At 39.8% G+C, this 10,312-nt stretch overlaps 1 protein-coding gene across 2 annotated transcripts in view; it reads right to left on the bottom strand.

Annotated features, from left to right (window-relative positions):
• GABRB2 (gamma-aminobutyric acid type A receptor beta2 subunit) overlaps nucleotides 1–10,312 on the bottom strand; it is a 133,497-nt gene that overhangs the window by 121,470 nt on the left and 1,715 nt on the right. The gene's annotated exons all lie outside the window — the stretch shown is intronic.

The raw sequence follows: 10,312 nt of genomic DNA, 5'->3' as shown, positions 1-10,312 counted from the left end.
TCTGTGAATCTGTGAAATAGAGTTGTTATGGATTTTTCTGCAAGTGGTCATTGGTGTCATGTAATAGTAGATCAAAAAAACTGTATTCATTCCTAGGCATTTACACTAACAAGAGTGATTAAAGYTAAGGGTTCGTCAGTATTTTCATTACAAATCTATTTTAACAGACTAGTACATCAATAATATTTCTAGTTACATATTTATTTTAGTTATATTTGTTTTTGACTGAAAATTGAGATGAAAGGCATTGGTTATGCTTAACTCAGTAAACATTCCTAAACCTTTGAAAATGCTTTTCTTTCAAAATTGAAAGTAATTTTGCAGTTCATTTTTCTATTTAAGTCAAGCATTTTATCCTGAGCGACCTGTGAATGTGTAGGCTACAACATTTGACCATTACCTCTCTAATTTTATTAGGGATGGAATTCCTGAAAGCATCTCACAACGCAAAATATCGAAGAGCGAGAGTGCAACAGGCAAAAGATACTGAACTGAGTGGTCAAATGAATCTGAGGAAGATTTCAGACTAAAAGGTTTGTTGAGTCATTTCTGGACTTAGATGATTAGTGTAACAATCATGCAATTTGTTGCAACATACTGCAAGTCATTTCCAAGCAACATGCATGTCTGTTGAACCACATTTCTCTCCTCAGTACAAGTTACCTAAAAGAAGAAATTGTCCTATAGTAAGGAATAATGATATTTCTAAATTATTTTACAAACTCAGTCTAGTGGACCTGCAAATTGATTCTCTTTAATTTTCATGATTCTTTCCCTGCATATATCTTGCCAAACACGGACTAATGTGGCAGCTTTGAAAGCCTCAAGGGAGCTGAAGGGGCTAGTGGGGCAACGCCCCTTGATAAGAAGAAAAATTTCTGCAGTGCATCCCATCTCCTTGGAAGAGGCTGTTCTACAAACATGAAAATGCACTTTTTAATGGAAACATAAATACAGATCTACATAATCATAAAAATTGCAGGAGTACCAAGTAATAAGTTGCTCAAATGACAATATATATTTACCCTTATGTACAATAAAGAAATCAAGTTATACCACTACTTGGCCTAATGCATAAAGTATTCATTTAGTTTTTAAAGAATACCTTTAAAAAAAAATATAGAACTTAAACAAGCTTGAACACTAACTTAATCAGGCAGAACGGATCTGCATTCCAAATATTTAAAAAAAAAATTATAGAAAGTTAATGCACAATAGAAAATAAAACCATATTATCAAAATCGCTCTGTATCCAGAGCAGTGAAGATGTTTTCAACAGACTTCAATATCTTATTTAGATACATCCTTATGAAATGTGCCTAAGAGTTCTCATTCAAACAACAGCCTCAGTCCCTCAAAAGCAAGAGAAACTTGTATGGAAGTTTTTTTTTCTCTTATCAAAGGATTTCAGAACAACCTTTTCCTGACTCTAGGCTTTCTGACCTATATAAATCCTGAGCAATTTATCAAGAAAACTCCTGTCTGTGCTGTACTCCAGAAAAGGTTATATTCACAAGTTGCTGCTAGTCTATTTGGTTTCCTATGCAGAAGCACCACAGTCCTCCTCAGGAGGCACCTGCTCCAGGAGAGCCCCATCCTCTGCAAGCCCATTCAGGCAGCTTCCCAACACGCAAGACAGAGCTCGTATGCTCAACCCGCACCCAGCAGAATAGCGAGTAACGGCTACCGTCATCCAAAAACCTTCCCAGTATTCAAGGAGAAGGCAAAGGACATGCCTGCAGACCTCCACAGGTGAAGCTGTGACACGCAGATGTCTTCTCTTGGTTCTCTGCAAGGTGACTGCTCCCACTCACAACCACCTCGGCTACGAGGCTGTGGGGAACAGGGCTCCTATCCAGCTGAGCTGCCACGCAAGGGAAGGCGGAACCCATGGCAGGAGAGAGGAAGCCCTGAGGAGCACTGATGAGGACATTTAAGTGGGAGGGAAAACCCCATTTTTCAATCCTTTCTCACAGACCAGCTTATTGCACAGCCATTTCCACTACCTAACAAGGGGAAAAAAAAAAAAAAAAAAAAAAAAAAAAGAAATAGCCCAAGAAGCAGGGCCCAGAAAGAAGACTTTCCACTCCAAGCAGTTAGATTTTATTATATTTTTATTACGGAAGCCTTACACACAACCCTTGCTTGAGGCTAACTTCTTGATAATCTTTTTCTCCTTTCAGCTTAAAACATACGCGACTGAATTTTTCTTTTAGCACATCTGCAAAACATTGAGAATTATTATACTAATTTTACCTATAATAAAACTCCATCGTCCTATGATGAATAACTGAACTGTTTTTCCTATACAAGAGAGTACACTTCAATTAAAATGAAGACAAAACTCACAGCAGTTTCTTTTTGGTTGTGTTTCTTCCCTGCCCCACCTCCCCCCCAGTAGCTAATCTTCCTCCTCTGGCCCCAAAGAGTGACTTGGCAGTATTTACAGAGTAAATATTTTGCAGCTGTAGAGGTGATATGCAAGAGACAGGAACAATAAAGTCCCCTTGGTCTTTTAATTGTGGAAACATGGAAGAAAGACTCTGCATGCTTTTCCTGGACAGTGATAATCTTCATCAACTACTACCTATACAGGCCCCCTTGAGATGCACACGTGCCAGCCTCCTGAAGGTCAAATAGCACTTCATTTGCAAGAACAGAAATGTTAGTTTTGACTGACAAGTACTTCATGCCTCATTGCAAAAYACATCCACAAAGGCCCCATCAGAGGCGATCCCAAGTCTGGGAGAATCTTTACATTGACRAGCTAATTTGGAAATACTTTGCCAGACAATTTGCATGAGAAGCCTTCTGCTGACAACATCCATGAAGGGATGGCACTCTTCACACCTGGCCTTCAGACAGGTCAGGCTACAACTGAAAATATACCCACTATATCACTATTTCTAACAGATTGTGCTATAGCAGTCATTGTGTCCCATTTAGGTAGCATTATGATCGAGAAACATAAGGAGGTTGGGAATCCTCAGAGAAGCATATTGAGAGTAATTACAATAAAGTACAAAGGCTGCTTCTGTCCTGCTTATCTGGCAATTCACAGCATGTCTACAATTTTAATATAATTATGCATGTTTATTTACTTTTAAATTCCAGATCTGTGTGCATCTGTAGTAGCCAATTTTTGCAATATTAATATCTCAAAGATATGCCTCTTTCTAAAAGGCTGACAAGACACTCTCTTTCATTACTTAAGAGGCACTTCAAAAGACTACCGCATGGAAGAGCACTCTCCTTTKGAATGCAGTGGCCAAATCCTGCTCAACTACTGCACATAAGCACTTTCAGAAACCTCTAGCACTAACCACTATAAGCCTATGGAGAGCTGGCTAATACTTTTAGAAAGACAACTAAAACAACCCTGACTACGTAAGCCAGTACTTGAAGATGGCTGAATACTAAAGGTTCTCCTTAAGAGAYACAGAAAAGAGGAAGGAAGAATAATGACTAAGCTACAATACACTGACCAACTTTGGAGTCACTAGGAAGCACACATAAACCATAGGAATGGCTTAGGTTTATGACAAGTTTGTAGTATATGATATAAAAACTATCCTTCAGTACAACACAGCTCATTTATAAAGATTTTATGTCATCTTCACTAGGGAAGAAACAAACAACAAAAAAACACCCAGCCTGCACGAGGCAGTTGCACAGAACGCTTCATGTTCATTCATGCACTTTARCACTAAGATACTCCCCATAAAACACATTAAAAGACAAGTATATCTTTTCTTCTATGGCAGAAGCCAAATTACTTATATATTTATGGGCCAGCGCTTGCTCAAAACATAAAGGCAGTAATTATTAATTTGGTGGCACAAATGATCTCTAAGGCAATCGCTTTAAATTACTAACTGCCGTCCTCTGGTCTGCAGAAAAAAATTCAAGGCTGTAACTTTGAAAAATCACTCCTACCAGCGAAACAAGCAGCTCTTCGACTGATTAGTATTGAAACACTGTAGCACGCGGAAAGTGACATCCAATTAACAAACCATTAATATTGACCTTCAAGAGAAACAGAATTATGCCATGCTTAAAAAAAAAAGGGAAAAAAGTATTCCCTATAAATCCTATACAAATTTGCTAAAAGCTTAGACCTCTTGATTACAGTCACGTTGTTGCTTATATGCAATTCCAACTGCTACACCCAGAGCGAGCCCCAAYGCCTGCTGTACAGAGGATGCTGCCAACCTAGGACCAGGGTGACCAACCAATTCCCCTTCCACAAAAAAGCTCTCGCTGATATCAGCAGCGTAACTGGGCACTTGCTGCCCTCCAATTGGAGGATAGAAAGCATCTAAGCATTAATTAGTCATAACCTATTACCTATTATCATGGCAAAAGTAGAATATCAACAGGATCAACAACCATAGACAACTTGCTTTTCACCTCCTTTGAATCGAGATGCATGCCTGRACATGGGACTGCATAGGACGAAAGCACAAGGACAGAACATCCCCGTAATACTCTTGAGGGCTTCCAGAAGCTACCTTTTGAGAAGAATTAGGTGGGAACATAAAAAAGTGTGACAAGATAAACTACTCCCAACAGGAAACTATCTGTAGCCATTTTTTCCCCACTTCTCTTATACAGAAATGGCACAATCCTGAACCCACCACGAGCTCCAATACAGTAATAGAACAGAGCCTCCACATAAGCAAAATAGAGCAAAAAGGTGGAGGCTCCCATGCAATCCACCTCAACACATCCAAAACGTTCTACACAAAGTTAGGTTGGACAAGAACTAATACCATCACAAGGAGAATTCCCCAAGTTTAAGATAAACCCAGACATCAACATTCACAGCTCGAAGCAGAAAACAGGGATATATACAGCAAGCATTCTGTGGAAAGAAAACGCCACTAACTGCCTTTCACAATTCCTTATTGAAATAGATTTCCACACATTGATCAAAATACATAATGCATACTGCCAGGACGTATAAKACAATTGCTCATTCACATGAACATGCTCTAAAGAAGTTGTTTCATACCACRTGTTTTTTAACAAAATTAGCACAAAGTGTTTAATCCATATGAAGAACCCCGATAGCAAGGCTCATTGCAGTCCTCAAGGGCAAGCCTTTTCCTGCGATTTCACTGTGATGGGGGACCTCTTTTTCTCTCTTCAAAAACGAACAAACATATCTTAAAAATAAGAAATTGCCTGAAATAAAGTTATATAGCACAACCGATATGAAACTGAAACCCACACTAATACACCTTATGCTGGTTAGAAAATACATGTGAGATAGTCCCCCAACCAGTAGCTACAGGGAAAGGTAGAACAGACCCGTCACTAAACAGGTTGCCACTTGGCCACGCTTGAGTTGCCTGCTCTGCCTTCGCAGGTGTCTCTGCGGGCACCTCCCTGCGATCCCCGAACCTGCAGGCACCATCATTCCGGGAAAGCCAAGCTCCAAGTGCATGCTGAGAAACCCAGCCTTGCGTRAAGAAGCCCATACATCTATGTCACAGGGAAAGTAATAAATACATAAGAGGCAAGCAGCTGGAAGTGTTTTAGGATCACAGAAGCAACACCTTTCCAATCCTTCTTTCAATTCTTGTAATAGGCCTGGCAAAAGGTAATTCCAGTCCTGTCCTCTCCTTACGCCCACTATGGATCACGTTCAACACCATGCACAGCTAGAATGGAGCAGCAAGCAAATATATTGCTGGAAGGAAGCATTTTCTTCATCTCTTTCTATACCAGTCAACACAACACAGTCTTTTCCATGTTCTACAGCATTCAATTCTTTTTCTTCCTTTCTCTTAAATGGAGCTATATCCGTGTCTTACACCCTCTTCTGGCTTACAACAGCCCCACTCCATTTCCTTATCACTTCACCCCCATTGCTTGTTAGATCACAAGTCACCTTTCCCCTTTTCACACATAAAGACCTTTGGCGCTACCTGAAGATAAGRGCACAACTCCTGTCGTTTTCAAGGTCTCTACCTGGGCCAGCTGCATTTTGCAGATGCTTCCTACTGAAAATACCTTAAAAAAGCAGGAGAGAGTTTAAGAAAGCCGGTAGGGAGTCCCAATTAGCCAAAGGAACAGAGAGACATATGTCTGTTAGCAGAGTACAGCTTTTAAGCAAATTTCTCTGTGCTAGGAAAAAAGTTAATATTTTAAGCAACTTCGGGATATTCCAAAAGTAAAAGCAGAAAAACTATTTCTTTTAAAAACAGCCTTGAAACCCTTAGGTTCTGTTGTGTAAAATTTGGCACATCCTCATACATAAATCTTACCCTGATAGATGATAATGGCTCCTTTGTTTCTGCAAGTCCCACCCGATGGAAGGATTACACAGTCGATCAACCCTAAGGGCTCCCAATAAAACAAGCCAGGCTATTGTAGCTAGTTAACTCCATGCACTCATCCTAAACTCTTGTGCCCAAATCTGTGCAATGGTATGCAAGCGAGTATTTCAAATCAAACTGTTTTGATTCCTCGCCACAGACTCCCAATTAGCCACAAAATGAATTAAATTAAATATAATTAAACTTAAAACCCATCACCTAAAAACATATGTACTTCCTGGATAAAAATATATCTGTAGAACATTTTTTTTCCTCTCTCTGAAAGACATTCTGTACTGGAATCCCAAAATAGCCATACAGAAAAAGAAAAAAAAAAAAAAAAGAAAAAAAACCACAACACACCAAAATCCCTATATTTAATATAAAGAAAACCAAGATTGTAAAACCCATAGCCAGCATAGAGACCTTCATATGTTATCTGGATGGACCAAATGCAGAATGTTATAGATGAACTTGGGTGATGGCTAGTGCAGGAATAAACTTGAATATCAACTTAATAAAATTGTACCAAGTTTATAACCAGTTTATGAGGAAATCGCTATGAGAGGGAGTGTGAAGAACCATCTTAGCTGCAGTGTTGTCAAGGGGTCTACTCCAATAATTAACCAAAGAGATGAAGATGTGCAAATGTGACAACCCACCTAGCACTGAGTATTTAAATGGTGTTGAGACCTCTGGATATTACTTTTACAATGAGTCTGATTAGTATTAAGGAAGAGGAAGCAAAGAAAAAAAAGTCAAGTACAGTAGCACACACCTGGATACTCTCTCGAGAGCACTGCATGAGACTCACTGCAATTCAGATAATCTTACGTAAGACTGATTCATTATCACAGGAAAACCATTTTAGCTTAAGTACCTTTCATACCTCACTTGTTTTTTGCCTCCTCTCTCAATTGCCACCCCAAAAAAGAGAAACTCTTAAGAGAACACACAATATCAGTAACACAAAGCAACAGCAGTAATAATGAAGCACCTGATCCAAACGCATCAGTGGAAATAACTATAATCTTTATTGYACTGCATAAAATCTTTACCTGATTTACATTAACAAAATAAAAGCAAAAATAACCATAATGTCCATTAGCAAATAGACCTGCAGGTCTGGTCTTTCTCATATGTATTCAAGTGCATTTCCCAGAGCTGACAAGATTCACGTTCACAAGTATCATACACTATTTAGAAGCCTTTTTTGAAAAATAGGAGGTAGGCTAGTTCAAATTGTGACCAAGGGGACAGAAAAAGAAAATACAAACACAGCTGTAAAGCCTGTTGCACTGTGAGCAGATTATGATGCAAGGTATTCACCACCTCTTTAAGAATACCAAGTCAGCAAACAAAAATATCCTTGGACAACCTAAACACACATGGAACTTCTATAGCAGTGGCTCTATATTCTGCTCAGTCAAGGTTTACGATTTACTCCACGGTACTGAAGAGAAACCTTCTGCCTGCACCAGTGCAAAAGCACACGTGGGGAAATGGAGCACRGCGAGCCATGGTAGGGCACGATGATACTTTAAAAGCAACTTTACACTGGAATTAACAGAAATGATCTTGAGCTAAATAACTATGAACGTTTAGCTTYCCTGCAAGCTAAAAGCTTGATCCCATTAATGCTAATACATAACCTGAGGCAGCAATCTGCCTTTATATCAAGTTAGTGGGGTTTGCCGTGACTACGGCAAAAGCAAGTTCACAGCTCAGAAAACGGGTCTGTAAATCAGAAACACTCTTCCATCTCTCATTATTTCAGGAGGTTTCTCAACTAAAATCACATCTAGAATCCACCAGTGTTGTTCCTGGTTTCCAAAGTCAAGGCCAAAAATGCTAGTGACTTTGCAAGGAACCAATTGTATTGTATTCAGCCTTGTATTCAGAATATTCATTTTTCTGCTTGCATGCCTTTTGGCTCTCTTCTCCTTCATTTCAGGTCTAACAGGTATAGTAATAGTCATTATGATAACCAAACCATTGTGAAACCAACTGTTATATATCACAAATTCAATCTATAATGACTCATTGGATATCATATTTTTGTGATTAAGCAGAGTAAGAATCTTGTTCTGAAACCTCTCCTGAAACTGTAAAATGAAATACATACATATATGGAAAAATGTCTCATTTCAAGGAATAGGTATCATCTTCCAGTCAGCTAAGTCCAGAGCTTAAATGCTTTAGGCAAATGTGTGTGACAAATCTGACTATTTATCAAGCCCCCTCACAGCTTTACAAATACTTTCAGAAGACTTTTCTCACAAAGGTCACACACTTCATCATGGAAACATAATAAACTGACATAATAATACTCCGTTTTTCAGTCAGTTTAGATCATGTCAGATCACAATATTCCACTACACTATCACCTCTAATGGCAGGCCGAGTCCCTGGAAATCATTTCGGCAGGATCATAGTGCTCTAATCCAGAGCCGAGTTGGTACCAGCTTCTAGGTCTGAAGAGATGTGAAGGTGTCGTCCTAACCGCGTGGGTCACAGCTCCAGGGACGCCCTTGTCATTTCCACCCTGCTCCTGGCTGCTCAGGAAACCACCCTGTGCATCTCTATCTCCTACTGCTCTAAGCGGGAGGCAGCTTCCAACACAGAAGTTTTGTTCCTTTGCACATAAAGCTCCTTGGGGGAGGATACCAGGCAGCAATTGATACTAAATTTCACATTTAATGTAAACAAAGTCTAGAAACCCGGCTTAACCATTTAAAGCTACTTCACAACTGTGGTGCTAAAGGTGGAGCCATTCAGAGCTTCCTTGGTATCTGGAAAATAGACTGATATCTCCGTCACCAAGACCTCACAGACCAAAGCCTACAATAAATTCACCACTAATGTTACCCTCAAATTAGGCCTTGTGTTACAGTTTACACTATCAACAAACTATTCTACATCCCAGAATATCCATTTGAAAACAAAGAGCTAACAACTGCTTAAACGGGCASGTCAAACTGACAGCACAATGGGCAAGTCAAACGCACCACAGAGCCTTCTCGCAAAATACTGCAGCAGTAGAAGCATAGCATTGAAAATGATATATTAAACAGATTTTTTTTTTAATGTTATKTTCAAACATTATCATTTCAACTACAGCAAAACACCTGAAACCCAATTCAGAAAGATGCATCTTTATAACACTTTCGCAAGAACTGAAAGCTTCCTTTATGGAAAAATCTTCTATCATTAGTTGCATATACTTGAGAAAACACATTTATTTCGTATTGTTTGCTGCTACCATGCTTCAGTACATACACACACACATTTATATATATTTAATTGTTCACACAGGCACGCAAAAGAATCAGGCTAAATTCTATGTCCTTAAACAAGTACGGTAAAAGTTCAGATAAAAAAAACTCAGAATTTGACCTTGCACATGGTCCAAGTTAGAGAAACAACTGCAAGGAAACTTTAGTCTAACCCACGACCRGCTTTTTCTTAAGAGGAACCTGAGAGTTCACCTCTTTTCCCCACAATTCATTAGCCTTGTAGATAACGAAAGCAAAGCACAAAAGGTATCATCATCCTGTGAACAATTTCTGCATTCGAGCAATCACAGCTCAAAATATTTGGGTAAGGCAGATGAACGTTATGGGAAATTAACCTAATGAACTCTTGGCCTCAGAGCTGACAATGAACAYAGCATCAGACAAGAAAAAAAGATTGGTAAGGTGAGATTATCCTATAAGCACTGAAATGAAAACTGCTCATTTGCATTTTTTTAAATGGGAAGGAAACAGGTAAGCCAGGACAGCAGCCTGTGGGGTTTTTGCTCACCAATTGAAAAAGTATGGAAAAATTGAGGAAACGTATGAGAACAAGGCGGGCCGCGGTTGCTGCGGGGGTGGTGCGCGAGGACGTGCCCCCGGCTCTGCCGCCGCACGGGCCGGTGCCGGGGCTGGGCTCGGTACCGGGGCCGGGGCCGGGCCCGGCGCGGCGCCCCGCGGCGCGGCAGCGCGGCC

This window comes from Nothoprocta perdicaria, unplaced genomic scaffold (assembly GCF_003342845.1).
Source record: "Nothoprocta perdicaria isolate Ctin4 unplaced genomic scaffold, notPer1 scaffold_5, whole genome shotgun sequence".
Classification (NCBI taxonomy): Eukaryota; Metazoa; Chordata; class Aves; order Tinamiformes; family Tinamidae; genus Nothoprocta; species Nothoprocta perdicaria.
The sequence above is the reverse complement of the archived record's forward strand: the minus strand, read 5'-3'. Positions and strand labels throughout refer to the sequence as shown.